Source organism: Barbus barbus, assembly GCF_936440315.1.
Source record: "Barbus barbus genome assembly, chromosome: 5".
Classification (NCBI taxonomy): domain Eukaryota; kingdom Metazoa; phylum Chordata; class Actinopteri; order Cypriniformes; family Cyprinidae; genus Barbus; species Barbus barbus.
The window spans coordinates 29,438,809-29,460,315 of NC_136733.1; the positions used below are offsets into that span (position 1 = coordinate 29,438,809).

The following is a 21,507-nucleotide window of genomic DNA, read 5'->3' on the forward strand; positions in this document are numbered from 1 at the left end:
ACCTATCGGCGGCAGGCGGAACTAGCGTGCGTGTGCGCGCTGCTGGGTTACTGTTATTGTAACTCCAAATAGGGACAAACCACGAGGGGGGCTATTTGTATTTCGATGAGCTCTTACGTAATCGTGATAGCGTCGTGTAAACCAAAAGAAATATAAATAAAGCATCGATGGTAGACGGAAATAAAATATTTAATGCATGCATAACAAACATCGTGATTTTAGCATTTTGAAAACTATACAATATACACTTTTTTACGTTTTAATTTTATTGCGTATTTCTGTTTTTTATTAAGTCTGTTTTATACTCCCTTATGTACTTTGTGCTCTATTATATGCAAGGCTCCATACAAATAAAGTGTGTTATTATTTATTTTATATGCATGACAGGATCATAATGTTGTCTTTTGCATTCACAAGGCTAAATGGTAATAGGGTTTTTTTTCCACGGAGGGGACTGATGACTGACATGTTTTTGTTGGCTTCCACTGACCTTTCACATGCATATGCAATACACAAAAGTGTTTTCTTGTGTATCTTGTGAAATCAAGTATGACAAAACTGTTTATTTTTTATTTTTACACTGAAATGGTCAGATGCATTAAAAATATTTTTTAGGTAATAGTTCCATCATGTTTACATTGCTCATTTAGTTCTCTTTGTCTGTCTGTATGTGTGTGTGTGTGTGTGTGTTTTCAACCATTAGATAACGAACATGGACGCCCACTCGGATATTTCATATTCAGCTCAGTGTCAACATCATTAATCCCAATTACACTAATTAGACTTGGTATGACTCATTAAAAGTGTTTCTCGCTGCCTTTCGGTTATCTGTGGAGGAGTGGCAGAAATTCACAAGAACATACATTGGAAAGAAGATCAATGCTAAAGAGATTCGGCCAAGAATGATTCAGAGCCAGTCACACATTTACAGTTATTTATTCATTTTTTGGAGAGAAAAGCATCTTCTTCATACAAAAGAAATGTTACGGAAATGATTAAAACTGTAAAGTGTTAGGTCCACAAACATGCTGATGGCCCTTTGAAAAGCATCAGGGGTTTTATCAAGACATTAAATATTGAGGCGTAATGAGACCAAAAATTCATTGAATATATTATTGCTTGAAAAATATTAACATGCACACTCTAACTCACCACTGCCAGTTGGGCAAATCATGAATTCAATTCAGAGTGCAATATTCATGGCACAAGAGCAAATGTTAAATCAAACCCGTGTCTAGAACCACACACACACACACACTTCAAATAGAGAATCATTAATCACTGAGTCTTTGATGGGAGTTCAAACAGTATTCAGTCATTCTGAGCCCTTGAAAATTAAAGGACTAATCTTAGTATTCAGCATTTCTCCTAAAACAAGCTGGTCACATCGAATTTGCATTTACTAAAGTTGTCAAATCTAAATATTTCAGAGGTAAATGTATGGTAAATCCAGACAGAATTATTTTTCCTTATAGATTTAAGAACAGCAGCAATGGCTATTGAGGAAACAAAAGGTAAACCACATTGGGACTGAACTATCACAAAGGACTTTACAAATATTCCACAGCCTTGTCTATGAGAAGAGACTGTCACAAGATAAGACGCAATGCATTGACATGAAGGGTTTTTTTTTTTATTTCTTTTTTTATTGCAAATCAAAAACATTACAATACTTGAAAAATAACAAGGGGGATACGAACAACATCACATGTAGATATAAGGGCAACATAAATCAGCATGGTATATCATCACAAAAAAAAATAATAATAATTACAGATACCTTACAATAGATTCAAGAATGTTAAATGTTTTAGAAGCCTTTGAGTTCAAAGGTTTGGACACATTCTTAAAAGAAGTAAAAAGAGATATTACATCAGATGAAAACATTCTAAAATTAGGTTTACATTGAATGGTTCTGGCTTTATGAAGGTGAAATTTACCCAGAAGACAAAGCAATAATACAGTATATTCAAGATTGCTGTCTTTGGAGTGAAAATCGGACAGGAAGATGATAGCTTCTGTCATTTCGATCGTTTTGTTACAACAGAAAGAAATTAACACAGAAACTTCTGACCAAAAAGATTTAGAGAATGGGCAATGACAAAACAGATGTAGAATAGATTCTTCATCAGTATTACAAAATGAACACAATGAAGCTATATTCTCGAAAAACCTACTTAAGAATAAATTACAAGGGTAGATCTGTGAACAATTTTAAAATGGAGTTCTTTAATTTTACTTGGAATAAAAAATCTGTGAGGAGCCATAAGTTATTCAAATCAGAGTCCGGATAACAGATCCTCCATTTAGATTGTGCTTTAGAGGGGCATCCTGGAGTTGAAGATAGGGCATTTCTGATAGACGTTATTAAATTTTTTATCTAATACATAAACTCCATTAAATGCAAGTGTAGAAATGGTTGTTTACACAGCCATAACATAAATGTGCTTTAAACAAAGTTTTTAAACCGACAGGGATACTTATAATTACTTTATTATAATCTCTTAGTGAGATTGTTGCACCTTTTAAAGACACAAAATCAGGAAAAGAAAGAATGTCTCCCTGAGCATTGAATAAATCAGAAATAAAAAAAAAAATATTTTGATTCACCCATTCAATGAAAAAAAGTGATTTATTACCAGACAATATATTTTCATTGTTCCAGATCCAGATAATACATGCGTGCGGGGAGAAATTATGTTTAAAAGCAGCAGAATCTTCCAGGATTCTAGGGCTTGTTTATGAAAATTTGAGAGTTTAGTAGGTAATTTACTACACTTAAAGTTACAGGACAATAAAATTTTAAGGCCACCACAACATTTGAAGATTAGGTTAGGGATCCAAAACCAGGGTAACTCATCATTAGATAAACACAGGGCCGGCGCTCCGCACACGCACATCACGCACTGCGCGTAGGGCACCAAGTGCTTGGGGGGGGCACCAAAAAATCTGGGTCGTGAAAATATCATCACAATATAGGCTACTAGTATAAATAACAAATAAAATATTTCTAGCATGTTAATATACAAAAGCAATACAAAAGTAATATAGGCCTAGACCAAATTAGTCGAGAAAAAGGTGAATCTCTGTGCCAGTCTCCCTCTGGTGCCCCCCCTTCCCCACCTCCCAGTGGTCTGTTCAATTATGCTTCAATCAATTTCAAATTTGGCCGACACCGACCTCAGATATGGCCTCGAAAAGGCACCAAGAGTCGGGGGCGGAAAAAAGAAAAAAGAAGAGACAGCGGGATGATGCTCGCGCGTCGCTTGCAGGTAAGACAATGTTTTAAATAAAAATGTTAGTTTTGTGCGTGTAGTATGCATGTCCAGGGGCGTCGGCGCGTCCGCGTCGCTAGTAGTGCAAAAGATCCGGGGCTTTAGCCCTGCATGTTGAGTCTTTTATTTTAACGGGGTCCGGGGGTTTCTCCCCCGGGAAATTTTGAAACTTGGGCTGTTAAAGATGCAGTTTGTTTGAGAAGGAAAGGAAGGCCAATCGTTGGGGTCCACATCCTCATATTTGAATGACAAATAAAGCTAATTTTCCCCCTAGGTAGGCTATACGTTACAGATGTGTGTGCATATAGCTATTAGTGCAGAACGTTCCCTATTGTAATTTCTTCGCTTCAATATAATGCCTATCTGCCTCTTGGTAAGGTGAACTTTAGAAAAACCCTGCAACTGAACGTGATGTGATTTTGCCAAATTAGACCGCTTAGATAAAGTTTTTTCGTTGTTGTTCTATGCGGTCATTTTCAAGAGGTTCGGCCAAGGGCGACATCTTTTGGTGAAACTGAAATTAGAAAAAAAAAAACACAATCTCAGTGTTTGTATATTTTCATATTCACAGAGTTGTCAAATTATTAGGGCTGGGAAAAGATTAATCTCGATTAATCGCATCCAAAATAAAAGTTTGTGTCTACATGATATATGTGCGTGTACTGTGTATAATTATTTTGTATATAGAAATTATATATACAAAATAATTATACAAAATTATATATACAAAATAATTATACAAATTTTTTTTTTCAAAGCTGAAACTCATCAAAACGTGCCTGCGTTCATCAATGGGGCAGGAACGTTTAAGTGGTCTGGCTGTCATCAGCATCAATGGGGACGTGGCTCAGAAACTGTCATATGATGACCTGATAGCTGATTTTGCAGCTAGGAAATGTAGGCGTGTGCCTCTGTAGGGCCTCTGACAACTGATGGTAGTGAAAATGTTTAATATAGTTCTATAGAATAGCAGAATGGTCTCTTTATAGAGATGTAGTCCCTCTGTTGAGTAAATTCTACTGTGCAGTTATGTATGGTTATTTGCAGTTTAAAATGTGCACTTTAAAATTCATACTTCATAAAATTCATACACATACTGTTATTTGCACTTTAAACTTTTTTTGCACTTTTAACTTTCTGTGTTTACATTGTTCTGTTCCAATTATTTATTTGCAGCAGTTATTTTGGAAGTAAAGAGAACCTAACTAAGAAATTCTGAATGGTATTTATTTCTTTGGTGGTGGTGGTGGTGGTGGTGGTGGGGGGGGGGGGGGGCACCGCCAAGCGTTTGTGCTTAGGGCACCCAAATGGCTAGCGCCGGCCCTGGATAAACAATTCTTAATCCAGTTAATTTTGAAAGTCTGGTTAATGGTTTTAAAATCTAACGCATTAAGACCACCCTCCTTATAATTTTTAATCATAGATTTGCATTGACATGAAGGTGAAAAAGGAAGTCAGCGTATGAAGCTGCACCGTTAGGACTCTTGTCTTCCACCAAGAGGCGCTGTAGAGACTCCCCACAGCTGTCGACCTCCCGCACCAGTTTTAGCTAAATAAAAAGACAAAAACTTTTTACTTTTTTAACTATTAAACATGTTTTACTACCACAACTGAGTCTGAAAGGAAAGCTGTCAAATCCAATACTGTGGTTTTAGTCATGCTGATTTTTTTTGTCGTGGAAAAAAAGTTAATTCTGTGTCCACATCCTGTCAGTTCCTGAATTAAACATTGTGCAAATGAAGGGTGTGAGTCATTCACCTGGAGAGTAACAGCTGCTGAGGTCTGCAGAGAGTATATGAGGGCTCTGGTGCGGATGGAGAGGGAGTTCTCAAGCGCTGGAAGTTTGATCTACAGAGAACAAAAAACACACATGCTATGTACAAGGCTAAAGTGAAGTCAAAGCACTAAAATACAATGAGTGCAATACACAATATGAAGAAAACTGGAATCACCAGTGTTTTCTGCAGCGTGACATGTTCATTCCAACTAATATAATTGTCATTTTTGGTGGTGGTTAAAGAGAGATCCCCATATGATTGTAAAGCGCTTTGGGTGTACAGCAATACACAATGAAAGCCTATATAATTGCCTCATTCATTCATTAAATTTTTGTATGTAAATTTACATTAATGTTACAAAAAAATACTATTTCAAAGAAATGCTGTTTGTATGTATATATATGTATATGTTGATTTCATTTTACTTTGATATGACAACTTGTCTACATGAGTAAATATCTGTATTTGGCACTATTCTGGTTATTTGGTCATCTCATTTAAGTAAATTGATTACATCGATAACATTTCAGCCCTTATGGAGATATAAGTATCAGAGCTACTTATATGCATAGTTGTTGTATAATTATTTTGATTATTGTTTTTTTGCTGTTTTTACAGTTTTACTCCTAATTCATAATGTACATCTCAATGGCATCTTATTAAAACGACAGAGACTAAGATGAATCCTGACTCGTCTGTACTTTATGGATGGAGTTTGGCTGGCTGTTAAATTGCGTTTGCACATGCGAGGAGAACAGTACAGTCCTATCTATTAATGAAAGGCATAAAATCCCCCCCCCCCCACCCCAATTTTATTTTTTTTTACAAATCGATCATGTATTATATTTAGTGAAAGTGAAGTGAAGAATTGAAAGTGAAATGAAGTGTGGCCAAGTATGGTGACCCATACTGCGACCCATACACACACAGCAGTGAACACACACACACACACACACACACACACACACACACCCCAAGCAGTGGGCAGCCATAATGCTGCGGCACCTGGGGAGCAGTTGGGGTTTGGTGCCTTGCTCAAGGGTCTCACCTCAGTCATGGTATTGAAGGTAGAAGAGAGTGCTGTATATTCACTCCCCCCACCTACAATCCCTGCCAGACCTGAGACTCAAACCCGCAACCTTCGGGTTACTGCCCCAATATTCCATGACTGCCCCAATAGTGCTTTGAAAATGTTGTTGAATAATTGAATAACCCATAACAGACAAATCATAATCTGAGTAAAAGAGATTCATCTAAAAGGTAAATTTATTCTATGACTATCTATGACATCCTATATACAGTTCATGAACCCCCTATTTGTCAATTACCCATTATCTAGTAGTATTATGGTAGAAAACAGCAGATTAGATTTCAAAAATGTTCATTTAAAATATGTATCCAACCCTTAGATTCTTTCTTAGATGAACTGTTCTCATTTGTCAGTCACTTTGGATAAAGTATGCAAAATGCTAATGTAAACGCCAACTCAGTGTGTCCCTGTCTCACCTCTCCAGATGTGAGGTAGGAGAAGGAGTTGGTGTTGAAAAGCTGTAGAAGAGTGTGAGGAGGCACACAGCTGCCCACCCAAAGGAGCAGTGCCAGTGGGCAGTAGATCAGATACAGACCCCCCGGATCCAGACTAGAGACAGTACAGCGCACGGCTTCCCCTAATGATGGCATGTTGGCATTATCAGCAGAGACAGACTGCAGGGGTGAGAAGGGTAAACACAGAGACAGTGGCGTCATCATCCAGTCAGGAGAGAAAGCATCAATATTTTAGGAAGTTTGTGTTGGAATTGTGTGACATGGATTTTTCTTGCTCTTTTTTTAAGTTTGGTGTACTAAGCAGAAAAACTTTCATGACTTTAAGCCAGTGGCGTGGCCAGAATTTTGTTTTTGGGCGGGCCTGGGCAAAAGTGTGCGGGCACTAGGCTAACTAACGGATGGAGTCCAGTGGCATAGCAAAAATCCACAGGGCTGGTTACGTAGCAATATTTGTTTTAAACCAGGAAGGCGAGCCAATGGATATCACACAAGTAACGTGAAGACTTTACACAAGAGTTAAAGAGTTATGCGGTAAACCTCTTAATCTCAGTCGATTCACTAGAAAGTGAAAGTAAAATTGCGCATATTCTCTCAGAGACGATGAGAGACGAATCTACTTCATATGCTGTTAACGGTCTATAGCTAAATGTTTTAATTTACTCCCTTAATATTTCTCTTGTGGCCCGAACATAGGCTAGTGGAAAAAATAATAATTAAAATAAATACATAAAAAATAATGAGAGAAGAAACGTATTTCGTGTTAAACAGGTTTCTTTATCTTTTTAAAAAAGTCGGTGCTTGAAATAAAGCTTTTTCATTGATGATTGCAGTGTTAGTCATTTTAATTCATTGTATAATAAACCTGTTTTGAAAGACCTTTTTAAAAAACATTTTCAATGAGTAAACTAGCCTAATCTTTATTATCCTCGAAAAAATTAAATGCTATAAATAGAGAGTGAGAGTACAGTAGATGCATTTATTGCTATAGTAGTGAAGAATGTGGCATCTCTAAATTCTGCCATGTGCATAACAATCCAACTGAGAATTATGAATTCTTACAGACAAGGAAACTGTCTCATTTCAGGGACTAATTTTGAATTTTAACGTTCTAGATGTCTGTCTCTCACCAGAGGCAGAATAAGTGGGTAGAACTGAGAAGCAGTGCTCAGCGTGTCCATGGAGACAATGAGGCTACGCAGTTGTAGACGTCGATGTACAGAGCTCCGCAGCCCAGGCAGCAGCACCTCGCTTTTACGCAGACTATTAATGTAGACAGGTACGGCTTTCAGTAACTGAGTCAGCACCAGCTGACAGAGAGAAAGTCACACACACACACACACACACACACACACACACACACACACACAGAGAGAAAGAGACAAAGAGGAGAATGACACTCAATACTCTATCCAAATGAAATAGGAATCACTTAGAATGGCTTCTTAGTATTATTATCTGTGCCTGCATCATTAATAGGCTAACGAATCGTAAAATTAATTGAGATTGGAGTAACAGTGTATTAGACTGTCTGTCATCTCTTAAAAATACTTTTTCCCCCTTCACAGGCCTAAAATATCTGATTACGCTTTAATTACACAACTCGCTAATAACTGTCTAGGGCTTTTGCACAAAAAAGGCAATGTGACAAAAAGGTGACTATTTATTTAAGCAATTAAAAATTAATTGGACTGAAAAATGGGACCTTATTTTTTAATTGGTATCACCAAATCATGGTTTAATATTTGTATAAATTATTGCTTCATCTGAAACTGTATGATAAATCTCTAGAGTATCTGAATATTCAAAAGTGTGTGCTGGTCCAGTACCCTGTGAAACTTATGAGAGAACTTCATTAAAGAGAGAGAACTATATCAACAACGCACCTGTCCTGGGGACACAGAGGTAGTGTAGCTGTGTTTCCTGAAGCAAGCCAACATCTCAGTAAGCTCCGTCTGTAACTCCTCACGCAGCGACTGCAGTGGACTCTCCAGTGCTAATGAATACACTAACTCACACACACACACGGACAAAACAATGTTGGAAATATTATAAAGTCAAAATAACTAAATTGAAGTGAAACAAGGAAGACTGGGTGCAATAGCGCAATAAAACAACTGATTATGCACAAGTGATTATATAAGCAAATTCCTGTAAAAAATATTATTGTATTTATATTACATATTATATGTACACATTCAAAAGTTTGGGGTCGGAAATATTTTTGAAAGACAAAAATTCAATAAAAACAGTAATATTGTGAAATATAGCCACGATTTTCAAAAACGTTTTTCATATTAATATATTTTAAAATGCAATTTATTCCTATGATTGCAAAGCTGAATTTTCAGCATCATTACTCCAGTTTTCAGTGTAACATGATCCTTCAGAAATCATTCTGACGTGCTGATTTGGTGCTCAACATTTTTATTTATCAATATCAGTGTGAATACAGTTGTGCTGGTTAATATTTGTATAGAATTTGTGATTTTTTGATGAATATAAATTGACAGCGTTTATTTGAATAGAAGTCATTTGAAACATTATAAAAATCTTTACTGTCACTTTCAAACAATTCAGTGCATCCTTACTGAATAAAAGTAATATTTAAAAAAAAAAATGACCCAGAACTTTTAAACAGTAGTGAATATATTATATATTTTATTTAAAAAGTAAATAAGGTCACATTTGATTTCGTATTGATATTGATTCATATTCATATTTTTGAATACTTTTCTTGCAGTAGAATGTGAGGAGCGTCTCCGCCTGGCTGCTTCTAAAGGTGTCTAGCGGTTGACGGTAAGCAGACAGAATAACGGCGTGTATCCGTGTCCTTGTTCTCTCCGGAGGAGCTACTGTATGACAGCACAAACTACACAAGCAGATGAGAAGATAATCAATCCAATGTATTAAATGAACAACACATCAAATTATTTATTATATCCATTACTCTCAGATAAGTATCACTTATCAAAATTTGAGACTGACTAATATGATCATTTATGATTTTATATCAATCTAATGACATCACATCAATCCTGTATGGCTACACCCCTCGTTTCATCCAAAGATTTGTTGTGTGTGAACTCAAATGCCAGAGCTGTGTGCCAATCAAGCACTGCCATGGCAACACAGCAGGAGTCAGGACCCGCGATGAAGGAGCCATAGCAACCAGATATGCGCATCTCTGCAGAAACACAGCGTTTGAGCTGTTAATATACCCACCAGCTATTTACAAATAACATCTGGCACTCATGCTTCGAATTCAAGTTACAAACAAGTGACTATCCATTCAAGTACTCAAATGATTTGATACTTGGCAGATTGTTTTATTTAGACTATGACCTAATATATGTTTGCTCTGTGTCTAATTTGATAACATTTCAAAAAATGAAATCAAAGCTAAACTACAGTCTTAACGTTTAGTTGGTAATAACCTTCTTAGTTCCTCTCTGTCTTAAAATCTGCATTTCTAGATTCTTATAGACGCCCCTTTGATTATCTTTACTGACAAAAACTCTGAGCTTAACTTTGAAGGCCATCTGCATGTTCACACATTTGCTCAGATCAGCTCGGAAGCGTTCCTGTTCCATCTCTGACTGCAAAGAAAAGTACATGGAAACATTTAGTATGAAATGACACAGTTTGTTCACACTGTATTAAATATGCTTGTCACTGTTCTTCTGAGTGCTTTATCCGGTTCTCTTCACACAGCAAGAAGCGGACAGAATAACGTGTGTATCTGTGTCCTAGTTTAGTTATTTATAGTGACAACCACATTTTGAAAACGTCACTTCTGAAAAATTCACTCTGATTACAATAAATCCACATAATGTATAGAACCAAACTAAATGACTAGTTGCTAATGAAGTAACGTCACTTTCTTTAAGACATTGACAGTTTGTTACTAGACAGTTAATGAAAAACCTAAAAATTATGACAAACATATACAAAGATAGAAATAAGAGAATATGTGACAATTATATTACACAAAACAAGACATCTGACAGGTCACTAGTAGTCCAACAGGAACTGTAATGAACATGAGAGTATAATACTTTGGGCCCAATGAAATTCCTTTTATTTTTTTATTATTTTCCAAATTAAACTTTTTTCTGTTTAAATTTTTCTGAATTCAGTTTTTTTTTTTTTTTTCAGTTTAGGTTTTCTAGACACTGTTTAAATAGTTAAATAAAAAAGTATGAGTCAAAAAGCATATGTAGTTAATTGAAATCATGGAACACATAATTTAACAGTAATTTATTAAATGTTTAATGTATGAAATATGTTTTTTTTTTCTCAAATTCAATTTTATTTTTACCAAATTCTGTTCTCCATAAATTTTCTGGATTCCATTTTCATTCAATTTTAATAATCCAAAGTATCTCTAATTAATTAATTTCATTTAAAAAGCATTATTTTATTTATTTTTCTTTTCCAGAAATACTGTGTTTTGCATTCCAATTCTTGTAAATGTTCCTGGTAAATATTCCTTAAAAAATTATGTTTTAATAATCATTTTATTAGTAGTAGTAGCACTATCATTACATAAAGTAATATATTTCTGTTACAGTTTCTTCAAGTTAAACTGAACTTTTATTTTAATGGGTTGCTGTGAAGACCTTTAGTTTCTGTTAGTATATGATGACAATAGCCTTTTCTCAAAAAAAGAAAAAAAGAAGCTAATTAAGTAACTCGTCATTTCGAGGCGGCAGAGGTTGGAAAAATGTGTGTACTGAAACCGCATATCTACACCATTCATGTTGGCAACCTTTGTTACACTTCCAGTTAATAGGATGTCTACAAAAGCCTTGTATTAACAGCAGAGATTTTTAACAAGTACCAAGCATTATGACATTCCAGGCTAAATCTCGAGGCAGACATAGGGTTGTTTTGAATTTTCAAATTTGTGCAGCAGTTTTAAAGTAATTGGGCCCTAAGGTTTTCTTCATCTAACATAATAGGACATGAGGGTGTAACTGATGTTGACTGAGTGCAGATGGCATTTATTACCTCTAGACTGTTATAGCATGACACTACTGTTATAGATGACCCCACCCCCTGTGAGAAAGGGGATGTGCCCTGGCCAAGCCCCGCCTACTTCTTGATGGGAGAACACAAAAATGTGAACGCTGCAGCCTTGATTGACACATTCTTTAGCCAATGAGATCGAACAATCTGGTGCTTGGAAGATGGACTAATATGAAGCCAAGAGGAAGCATATAAATAAAACACTTTTAGATAATTAACGTTATGGACAATATTGTGGAAGAATTGCATGTTCCTTTAATTCACCTTCACTTCGCTAGAGCTGAAGAAACCAGAGGAGCTTTTCTGATTTGAGCCTTCAGAAACAGGTGAGGAATGAAAGATCAATAATTTGCCTGGAGACGCTGCATCCTTTTGAAATGAGTCGCAAGAGATTTATAAATCAACATTTGCAGCACAAACACTGAATTTTTCAGCAAGGGCATGTGCATGTTCAAGACTCATTAAGGCTCTTGCCTGAAGAATCTTCAGCCCTGCAGAAACAGAAAGCTCTTGTGAGCCGGATCTATCCGACTCAGGGTTGAAAAGTGAAATTTCCTGCAGAGCTCTGCCCAAGAAGAAAGGAATAGTTAACTATATTGTTAACTTTACTGTTAACTATATTATTGATTATTTTGCCTCTTGTTTTAATGATAATTATATTAGTAGAACAAATGCAGTTTCAAAACCTCTCAAGAATGTGTCTGTAGTCTTTCAGTGGCACCAGAAGGCCCTCCACCACAGGAAGTTCCAGCTTCACAGTCAGTGATGACCATCATGTTAGGACGGGACAGAGCTGGACTCAGGTTATAAAGATGGATCCGGCTGTCATAGGTCATCAAACCCACTCGAAGATCTGATCGGTCAGTTTCTTCAGGCCTAAAACAAAGAAACAACATTCACAAGCCATCTGAATTCCAGAACTGATTTCAAACATTAGGAATGGAAACGATTGTGAGAATAATTTAAAAAGCTAACATCCCTTACCCATTTAAAGCTTGCAATTGAGAACAAATCTGCCTACAAATGTGGTCTAGCCACCCCGTTGCCATCGCACTGGCAGATACATCTATCGCCAGCAGCAACACAGCAGCTTTACCTTGTTAAGCAGATCACAGTGGAAGTCAGGACTATTCAACAATTTAAATAAAACTGGCATCAATATAAAAGCTGACTTTTGTATGTACATTACTATTCAAACGTTTGTCGGCAAGATATTTTAATAATAGTGGTGTCAAACGATTAATCGCATCCAAAATTATATTTTGTATATATATGTATGTGTACTGTGTATATTTGTGTATATATATATATATAAATACACACACAGTATATATTATGGAAATATTTACATGCATATACTTTTATTTTATATTATATATAAATTAGTGCTGTCAATCGATTAAAACAAATTAACTAATTAATTGCACATTTTTCTGAAATTAATCGCGATTAATCCCACCTAACATTAAGGTTTTTAAATATAAATTTATATTGCAATAATTTCACATTCAATCTTCAAATTAATGTAGAAACAACATATTTTCAATATTTGTTTAACGGCATCTTTTTTTATGACTGAAGGCCAGTATCACTGATACCAAGTAATAATGATTTCCCTTTAAACAGATGTCCCCTGATATTTCACCATTGAATCCATTAAACATTACATTATAATTAAGAGCTATCAATTTTTACATTTATTAGACTTTAAAAATAACTCCTAATTTAAGTGAACTTAAAACAATCTTCACATAAACCCATTATTATAAATGTTATATTTAGCTAGGCTACCTATGCCCCTCAGCAGAAATATACAGAAATTAAATAAAGTTATCAAACACTAAATACAGATAAATACTTACAGCTATATAAAAATTATTGATTTCCTCTTTTTTCTTTTATTCTTGATGAACAGACATCACAGCAGCTGGTGGTTATTTGGCTGCTACTTCTTTAAGAGCTGCCGCTGCTAAACGTGATGCAGATGTGACACACATCGTATTTTCTCTCAACTCTCATCATCTTTTCGACGAGGAGACGCCACCCCTCACAATGTAGAGCGCTTTGAGTGCTTAGAAAAGCAGAAAAGCGCTATATAAATGTAATGAATTATTATTATTATTATTATCTTTTCTGACCCATTTCAGTCGCTTCTAATAAGCTGACGAGTTGAATTGGGTGTGTTAGATGAGAGAGACAGTGCTGGGATGCTCCAGGACAGTTTGGAAAGCCATTTCAGAGACATATTCTTAATGTAACTCATATATAACATATTACATGCATGCTCAGTTTTAAGGCAGCTTTAATTGCCTTTTTGGTAACTTCATGACTTAACTGATCGCGACATTGCATGCTCGTAGTTTATTTTGCGCTTTGAAATGAATTGATACAGACTACAGTGCGCACCGGTTTCTGCGCTTGTCTGACTCGTATGGAAAGCCAAATGGTTCAGAATTCGCCTGCTTTTCACCGCTGTATCAATATTATAACGCCGTTTTCATAGCGCCGCCAGGCGTTAAATAAGCGCCGTTAGGCGATAAGTTAACGGCAGAATAAATAACGCCACGCGCCGACCGACGTTAAGTTAATGCCACACACCACTTAAGATGTATACATACAGTATAAAACAAATGGCATGGATTCAAAACAAATCCATGCCATTCCTGACCGTCTGTTTTTCCAGGATCTCATATGAGTATCATGACTGAGCTCAGGTTTTTTTTCGCAGTCGACACTGCGACCCTGATTAGTGGGCTGATAGGACTGCCATGGCACTATGAGAAAAAGATGTGCTTGAGCAAAGATGGAAGGACATATGTGCACAGCTTTAACCGAAAATTGAGAATGACTGTAGGCCAAGCAAGACTTACCTTCATTGAGTTTGTCACAGAAAGGGCAGTAGAATCTTTGCCCGCAGTCCTGCCAGCTCATAGCATGGCTCATGAAGGCCCCGCAGTGTGCACAGCCCTTAACACAATCTCCCGCCTCACAAACTGGCACATCACGCTGTGGAAAACATTCACATAGCATGTTTATAAGAGCAGGCAACACTAAAACACTGAGGAGTATGTGAAGGTGACTGAGATTTCTCAAGATGACAACATGACTCACACAAACCCCACTCAAATAAAACAAATAAAAGTGACATCTTATTCATTATTCTTTTTTTTTTTTTACTTTTCATACATACTTCTCCTTTTTCCGGCCTGGCCAGCGGACACACGATTGCACCCAGCGGGAGATAACTCTTCTGAGCTGACTGAGCCTCCACAGGGAAGCTGTAGGACGTGCAGCGGATGAAACGAGGTGTAGCATTACCTGTGAAGCACAGAGAACAACATAAGTGATTATACATTGTGTCGCACAATATTATAATCTTGTTTTCACTTATAACATCTGAAGGTTTTGCTAGATTCCGCAACTAACTACAACATCTCGGACCAGAAAGCATCACTCTCTATTGACTGGTGATTAAAAAGTCACTTTTTTCTTTTTTGACAAAAAAAGAAAGTAGAATTAGAAAAAAGAAACTCATAAGGTCCAAATTGCACTAAATGTTTTAAATTTGAAGAGGTAATTCACTGCTAACAAGATTGGCTTTTAATAAAACTTGGCTGCAGAAAGTATGCAGTAGAAAGACAAATTTCTTGCTATGTGACTAGAGAAAATGAAAAAAACCCCCCCAAAAAACTGTGGTTTATTTCCAAAAGGTAGGGAAACCTCAACACCCATAATGCACTGGGTTCGATCTGACTATTTATGTGACACAAAAACTCAGATGTAAGATCTGTTGTTTTACATTTTACATCATCCAGCAGATGATAAACAAGGATATTTCTACACGTTGTTCTTTTTCAAATACTACTGTTGTAACAATAATGTTAACCTATCAATTATTATTGTAATTATAATTATTAATAATAATATTTTACATTAAAAACTGGTTGCCCCATACAAATTCTGTTATATTCTTTTAATAATATTTAATTTCTTTCTTAAAAAATAAAAAGGTCAGAATACAAAAGAATGTTTAATGTTTAATGCCCATCAATAGATAGTGATGTTTTTTGTTTTTGATGTTGTATTTGGCCAAACAGCATTTAAATCATTGTTATTAGTTGAAGTATTAATAATTATTATTAATAATAATAAAAAAGATCATATTATTACTTTAAAAACAGCCTAATTAAAGAACATTGAAGCTGTAATGGGAATGCACAGCATACTGTGTGTTCGTCCTAGTGTCAGCAGGATTCCACCGTTAATGTCCTGCTGTATTTATGAGACTGAAAAACAGCAGCTGTGTTTGAGATTATCATGATGTCTCATTATAAGAACAACACCTGTCAATATTTCATTACCTTTTTGTGTCCTGCTCCATTATTGTCTGAAAGTCGGTTAAAGTCAAGATAATTTCAACAAAAGCTGTTGTGATAAGAAAACCAGGTGCATCACATTTATTTTTCATGTGAATTTGGGAACAAAGTCAAAAGATAATGTGGCTAAACTGGGCAGCAGTGACGGTACCTCTGTCCTCCAGGGTGCATTGTGTTGAGGAGAGAGGGGGAACTGAAGATTTGCATTCTGAAACAAACACTTTCCCCTCCCACTGGATCCTGTCCTCTTTAATCACCTGGACCTAAACATTTAAAGACACTACATTTAGACACTGAGACAAAACAACACAGCCATACACAACAGTGCAATCAAACCTGAGCTGTCTTAATAACATTACAGATTAAGAGGGCTAGTTCATTTACCGCACTGGGTAGAAGCTGAGGATCCAGGCCGTACCGAGACTCTGTCTTAGAATTTGACACTGGACTCGTCTGACAACAGAGAGGAAAAGAAAGTGATCCTTCAGTAAATTCAATGCAGATCGTGTGGGTCACGTACTTGTATAATACACAAGACTGAGACAATTAAAACAGACTGCAAATGTAACACTAAATTTCTATCACACATCCAAGCTTTTTATAAATCACATACAGGCCATACTGATGACAATTAATGAGCACTTACTCATTAACGTTCACTCTGTCTGGGAAAAAGAAGTGTGATTGTAACTTTTAAATGTTTTAATTTCCAGAGCTTTTCTTATGCTGTGATGTCTTTATTTGTTTTGTTTAATGACTATTTTTTATTTATTTAATCACAAAATTAGTGGTAAAAGTTAACCAGAATGACAGATATAGGCAAAAATTCTCGTAGCTCATCCAAAAACAAACTCGAGCATATTCAGTTATCAGACACGACTGGAACTTCAAATGGGACTGGCTTCTATGGTCAGATGAAACTAAAAAATGAGCTTTTTAGCAGCAAACACTCAAGATGGGTTTGGTGAACACAGGGATAAAAAGTACCCCATGTGTACAATGAAATATACTGCTGTATTTTTGATGTTGTGGGCCTATATTTCTTCTGGAGGTCCTGGACATCTTGTTTAGACACATGGCATCATGGATTCTATCAAATACCAACAGATAAAAAATCAATGAGTGACTGATTCTATTAGAAATCTTACGATGGGCCATGTTTGGATCTTCCAACCGTACAATAATCCAAACACAAACCTCAAAAACAACACAAAAATGGGTCACTGAGCACAAAACCAAGCTTCTGCTATGGCCATTCCAGTCCTCTGACCTGAACCCTGTAGAAAATGAGTGAGGTGAACTGAAGAGAAGAAGCACCAACATGGAGCTGGGAATCTAAAGGATCTGGAGTGATTCTGGATGAAGGAATGGTCTCTGATCTCTTGTCAGGTGTTCTCTAACCTCATCAGGCATTATAGGAGAACATTTAGAGCTGTTAAACTGGCAAATGGAGGTTTCTAAAAGTATTGAATAAAAGGGTGCCGTTAATTGTGGCCAATGTGTATTAGAGAAAAACATTTCATAATGATATTTCCCCCCATTTTAAATTCTTATTCTTATTATCCAATGAAAGGTTAGATTTTTTTCCAGATTAATTTTCACAGCCTTCTTTGATCATATTTACAAAGGGTGCCGATACGTTTGGCCATGACTGTATAACACAGATTCACAGAAAAGGCATGTTAATCAAGGACCTGTAAGTTATCTATACAACAATTTTAGAGCATGGGGAATAAAGGAGAGTTCATGACGTTTACTTTTACTCCTGGGTACAACAAATGTCTTGTGCCACCGAAGAGAATAAGTAGGTGTTGGAGCCATAGGCAGGAAACAATGCAGCGGTGATGAACTGTCCTTGAGTATTTTAGTAAGAGTATGTATGGTGGCTTCCTCACGCCTCTCACTCAATGTTGGGAGAGTTGAAGTCGGAATGCCTATTATCTGACAGCATCGCTTTTGGATCCTCTCTAACTCCTCAGAGAGACCTTTAGGTAGACCACCCCATACTGGACAAGCAAACTCGAGAACTGGCCATATAAAAGTCAAGTATACTTGCACTAAAACTTCACAAGGAAGACCCACTTTTTTTGCAGCACAAAGATAGTATATTCTGGGGCGCACCTTCGAAATCATGTACTTAATGTGGGCATCCCATGAAAAGTCAGAGGATATTTGAACTCCATGCAATCTGAAGGTGGAAACTCTACTAATTGTTAAATAAAAATAATTTTAAAATAAAATGTATTGTATTTTACTTGAAAAAAAAAACTACAATTTTTTTTTGTTTTTAAATTACAATGCAGAATTACAGTGAGAATTTTGGTTTCAATGCATATTAATCTGGGACATCTAAATGATTTAATACCAGATAAAGGTGAAAAACATTCAAGAATAATATAATATACTGTATATAAAACATAATATATACTGTATATAAAATTGTATAAGATAAAGTAGAACGACTATCAGATTTTAATTTGTTTGAAAAAAGAAAATGTACCCTGAAATACACTAAAAAAAAAAAAAAAAAAAAGGTACAATATCCCCCGATCTCGCCTACGTTGTCATGCCCTCACTGGTAATGAGTATAGCTTCTCTGTGGCAATCCTTGATTCCTCATATTTGTGATCTCAGGAACAGGCTTTAACATACCTGCGGCAAGACAGGATCAAAAAGGTTAGCATTTTCTTCCATCAGACAGCAAAATTCTCCATAGATTGTGATGTTCTAAGATTTATTATGCTTACCCTGGTAGCTTTGCTGTGAGGGGTCCCAGTACAGTGACTGAGGCTGATGACTTGCTGCGGTTCCTGTCGTGTGGGTCATCGGGGTCACACTCTGCTGATCTGGGTTCAAGTTTGGATAGTGATATGAAGGAGGTGGAGGCACGGCTCATGGCTGCGGTGGTGGATGTATATAGCTGTGGTTTACTGCAGGAACCTCCATTCTGTGACCAATTCAATCTACCTTTATAATCAAAGACAACATTACATTTTCATTTGCGACCCTGGACCACACAGCCAGTCATAATTAGCACAGGTATATTTGTAGCAATAGCCAACAATAATTTGTCTGGGTCAAAATTATAGATTTTTTTTAATGCCAAAATAATTTACATTACATTACAACAAAAGAGCAACAACATGCAAGTGCTATGACAAGTCACCGTTAGCAGTACATGTAGCAAGGTTTTTTTTTTTTTTAAAGAAACAAGTAGACAGATAGGTAAAACAGAATTAGAATCGAGAGTACTATAGTTAGAGAGTCAAATAAAAATGGAAGAGATGCATGTTTAGCCGTTTCTTTAAAATCATTAGGATATTAATAAAGATCATGTTCCATGAAGATACTTTGTAAAAATATCAAAACTTAATTTTTGATTAGTAATATGCATTGCTAAGAACTTAATTTGGACATCTTTAAAGTGATTATCTCCAATATATATATATATTTTTTTTGCACCCTCAGAATCCAGATTTTCAAATAATCTCGGCCAAATATTGCCCTATGCTAACAAACCATACATCAATGGAAATTTCATTCAATTTTCAGATTATGTATAAAGTTTTGTGGTCACATTTCATAAAAGGGAATGATTATCCCAGATCAAGCCCAAAACACCAGTATGTAAACTGTAACCTTTCTGGCATGATGCATTTCAAATTTGTATTAAAAATGTGCCAAAGCATTTGAGAAAAACTGTAAACTGAGAAATAAAACATTTGGGAAGTATACCGCACTTATAACCGGTTTTTGTAGTATTGTTTTGAATTGATCTCATCAGTGTGTAAAACTGTTCTGTAGTGTGTGTGTTTTTGACTGTTTGTGTGTCATGTCTGAGAGCAAAGTTTGGTTTTTCAGCAAGATTGAGTTGTTTTGAGTGGAGAGCTTCATTTTGACCTGAATATAGTAAGTTTGGGGAATTGAGTTAGAAGTTATGGATTCGTGTTTACTGTTTTGAGAATACGAGGCATAGTTTCAAGAAATGTGTTTAGCAATCGAGAAAAACTGTAAAAAATCTGTACTGTGTGCACAGTAAATACGTTTCACCCACATTGTAGCTGCAATATCATTATTATGACCTCAAGGTGGCAGAACTGCGTCACCAAACACTTCCGCCCTAAACAGGCCAGTGACAAGCAAGTAGGGCTGCATCCACAGTTGCCAAGTCCCCTTATTATACGCGACTTTGGGCTTCTTTTTTTGTAAAGCTGCGTGAAAAAATCCCTGGTCGCGGGTTGCGGTTTTTGGGCTTATTTAAAAAAATATGGTTGTTGTTTGGGATATCTGACCAGCAACTTCGTTTCTTTATTTATGTTCGCTGTATTCTCAGTTAACCAGTGCAATAATATAAAAGTGCCGTAGCGTAATTTGCCATATGTTTCCACCCCCTCATTGGAGAAAAATCACATTCAAAAAGAAGGCGCGTGACGCTGAAATCCAAACGATGACAGAAGTAGACGTAGAGGAGTGGGATGACTTTCTTTTAGCCTCATTTTTACAATGTTTTTGTATTAATTATCACGGGCTGTAATAAAAAAACAAGCATATCTTAATACTAAGAGTAAATACATTTGGTTCGCATAGCCTGGAAGATGTCTTAAAATGTATTTCTTTTTTAACATTTAAACTTAGACCACATTATTATCACCTTTTGATTTCATATAAATGACAGCTTAATGATTTCTTATCTTTTTATACTATTTTTTAATAATATTAATATATTTTCTTTTTAATATAATATATTATAATTTAATATAATATATTTTATATATTTTTCTATACTTTTTATTTGGCATTTAGTTTTTTTATGTCATTTATCTGATAGTTATGAATACATTATTTTATTTTAAATGGTAGAAAAACCTGTTTTTGACCTCAAAATAAAGCACTTTCTCTCTGCATGGCTGTGGGGACGAGCAGTTTTGTGGTGCTTGGAATTCTTTATAATGAATTAAAAACAAATATTGCCACATTGATGACTCTAGAAGGTGTAATTGTTCAAATAACACATTGCTTCATTTTGAAATATACAAAAAATTCTAACCAAGTGTTTTTCAAGTGTAATATTTCTGTAAAGGCTATAGGGACAGAAAAATGGACATTTCCATAGAATGACCCCTATATATAATTTAGGCTATAAATATGTGGCTATGTTACAGCTCCCCTTTGAAGCTCTTTTTCTGCTTTTCCATCTCTCCAATTCTGCTCACAGATGATTGGAGATGAGTTGTGTTCCCACTTTTGTTGCAATTTGCTGATTTTTGTAAAATAGCTTCTGTTTTTGCTTTTCAGATAAAATGAACCCTTTAGTGAACCTTATTCCACCCTCTGTCTATCTCATCTTTTTTTGGGGGGGGCCCTACCTCTTAAGCATTCCATAACTTTTCTGTGACGAACTGTATAAAAATAAATTATGAAAATGTTATAAATAACATTGATCATGTTCTAATCTATTTCTTAAAGACATGTTGTTAGTGTGCAAGTAAACCAATGACTGGTGCA

General features: G+C 35.8%; 1 pseudogene across 1 annotated transcript; it reads right to left on the bottom strand.

Moving 5' to 3' along the window:
• Nucleotides 1-4,692: 4,692 nt before the first annotated feature.
• On the bottom strand, nucleotides 4,693-18,828 carry LOC306869485 (protein transport protein Sec24C-like; annotated as a pseudogene). The gene is made up of 20 exons: nucleotides 18,750-18,828; nucleotides 18,579-18,654; nucleotides 16,387-16,455; nucleotides 16,154-16,265; nucleotides 14,817-14,944; nucleotides 14,497-14,632; nucleotides 14,295-14,400; nucleotides 12,611-12,723; nucleotides 12,313-12,502; nucleotides 12,085-12,191; nucleotides 11,891-11,988; nucleotides 11,609-11,792; nucleotides 10,098-10,194; nucleotides 9,634-9,782; nucleotides 9,328-9,467; nucleotides 8,482-8,603; nucleotides 7,726-7,905; nucleotides 6,560-6,757; nucleotides 5,034-5,123; nucleotides 4,693-4,824 (listed from the first exon to the last, which is right to left on the bottom strand). The product of its transcript is annotated as a protein transport protein Sec24C-like (transcript).
• Nucleotides 18,829-21,507: the final 2,679 nt, after the last annotated feature.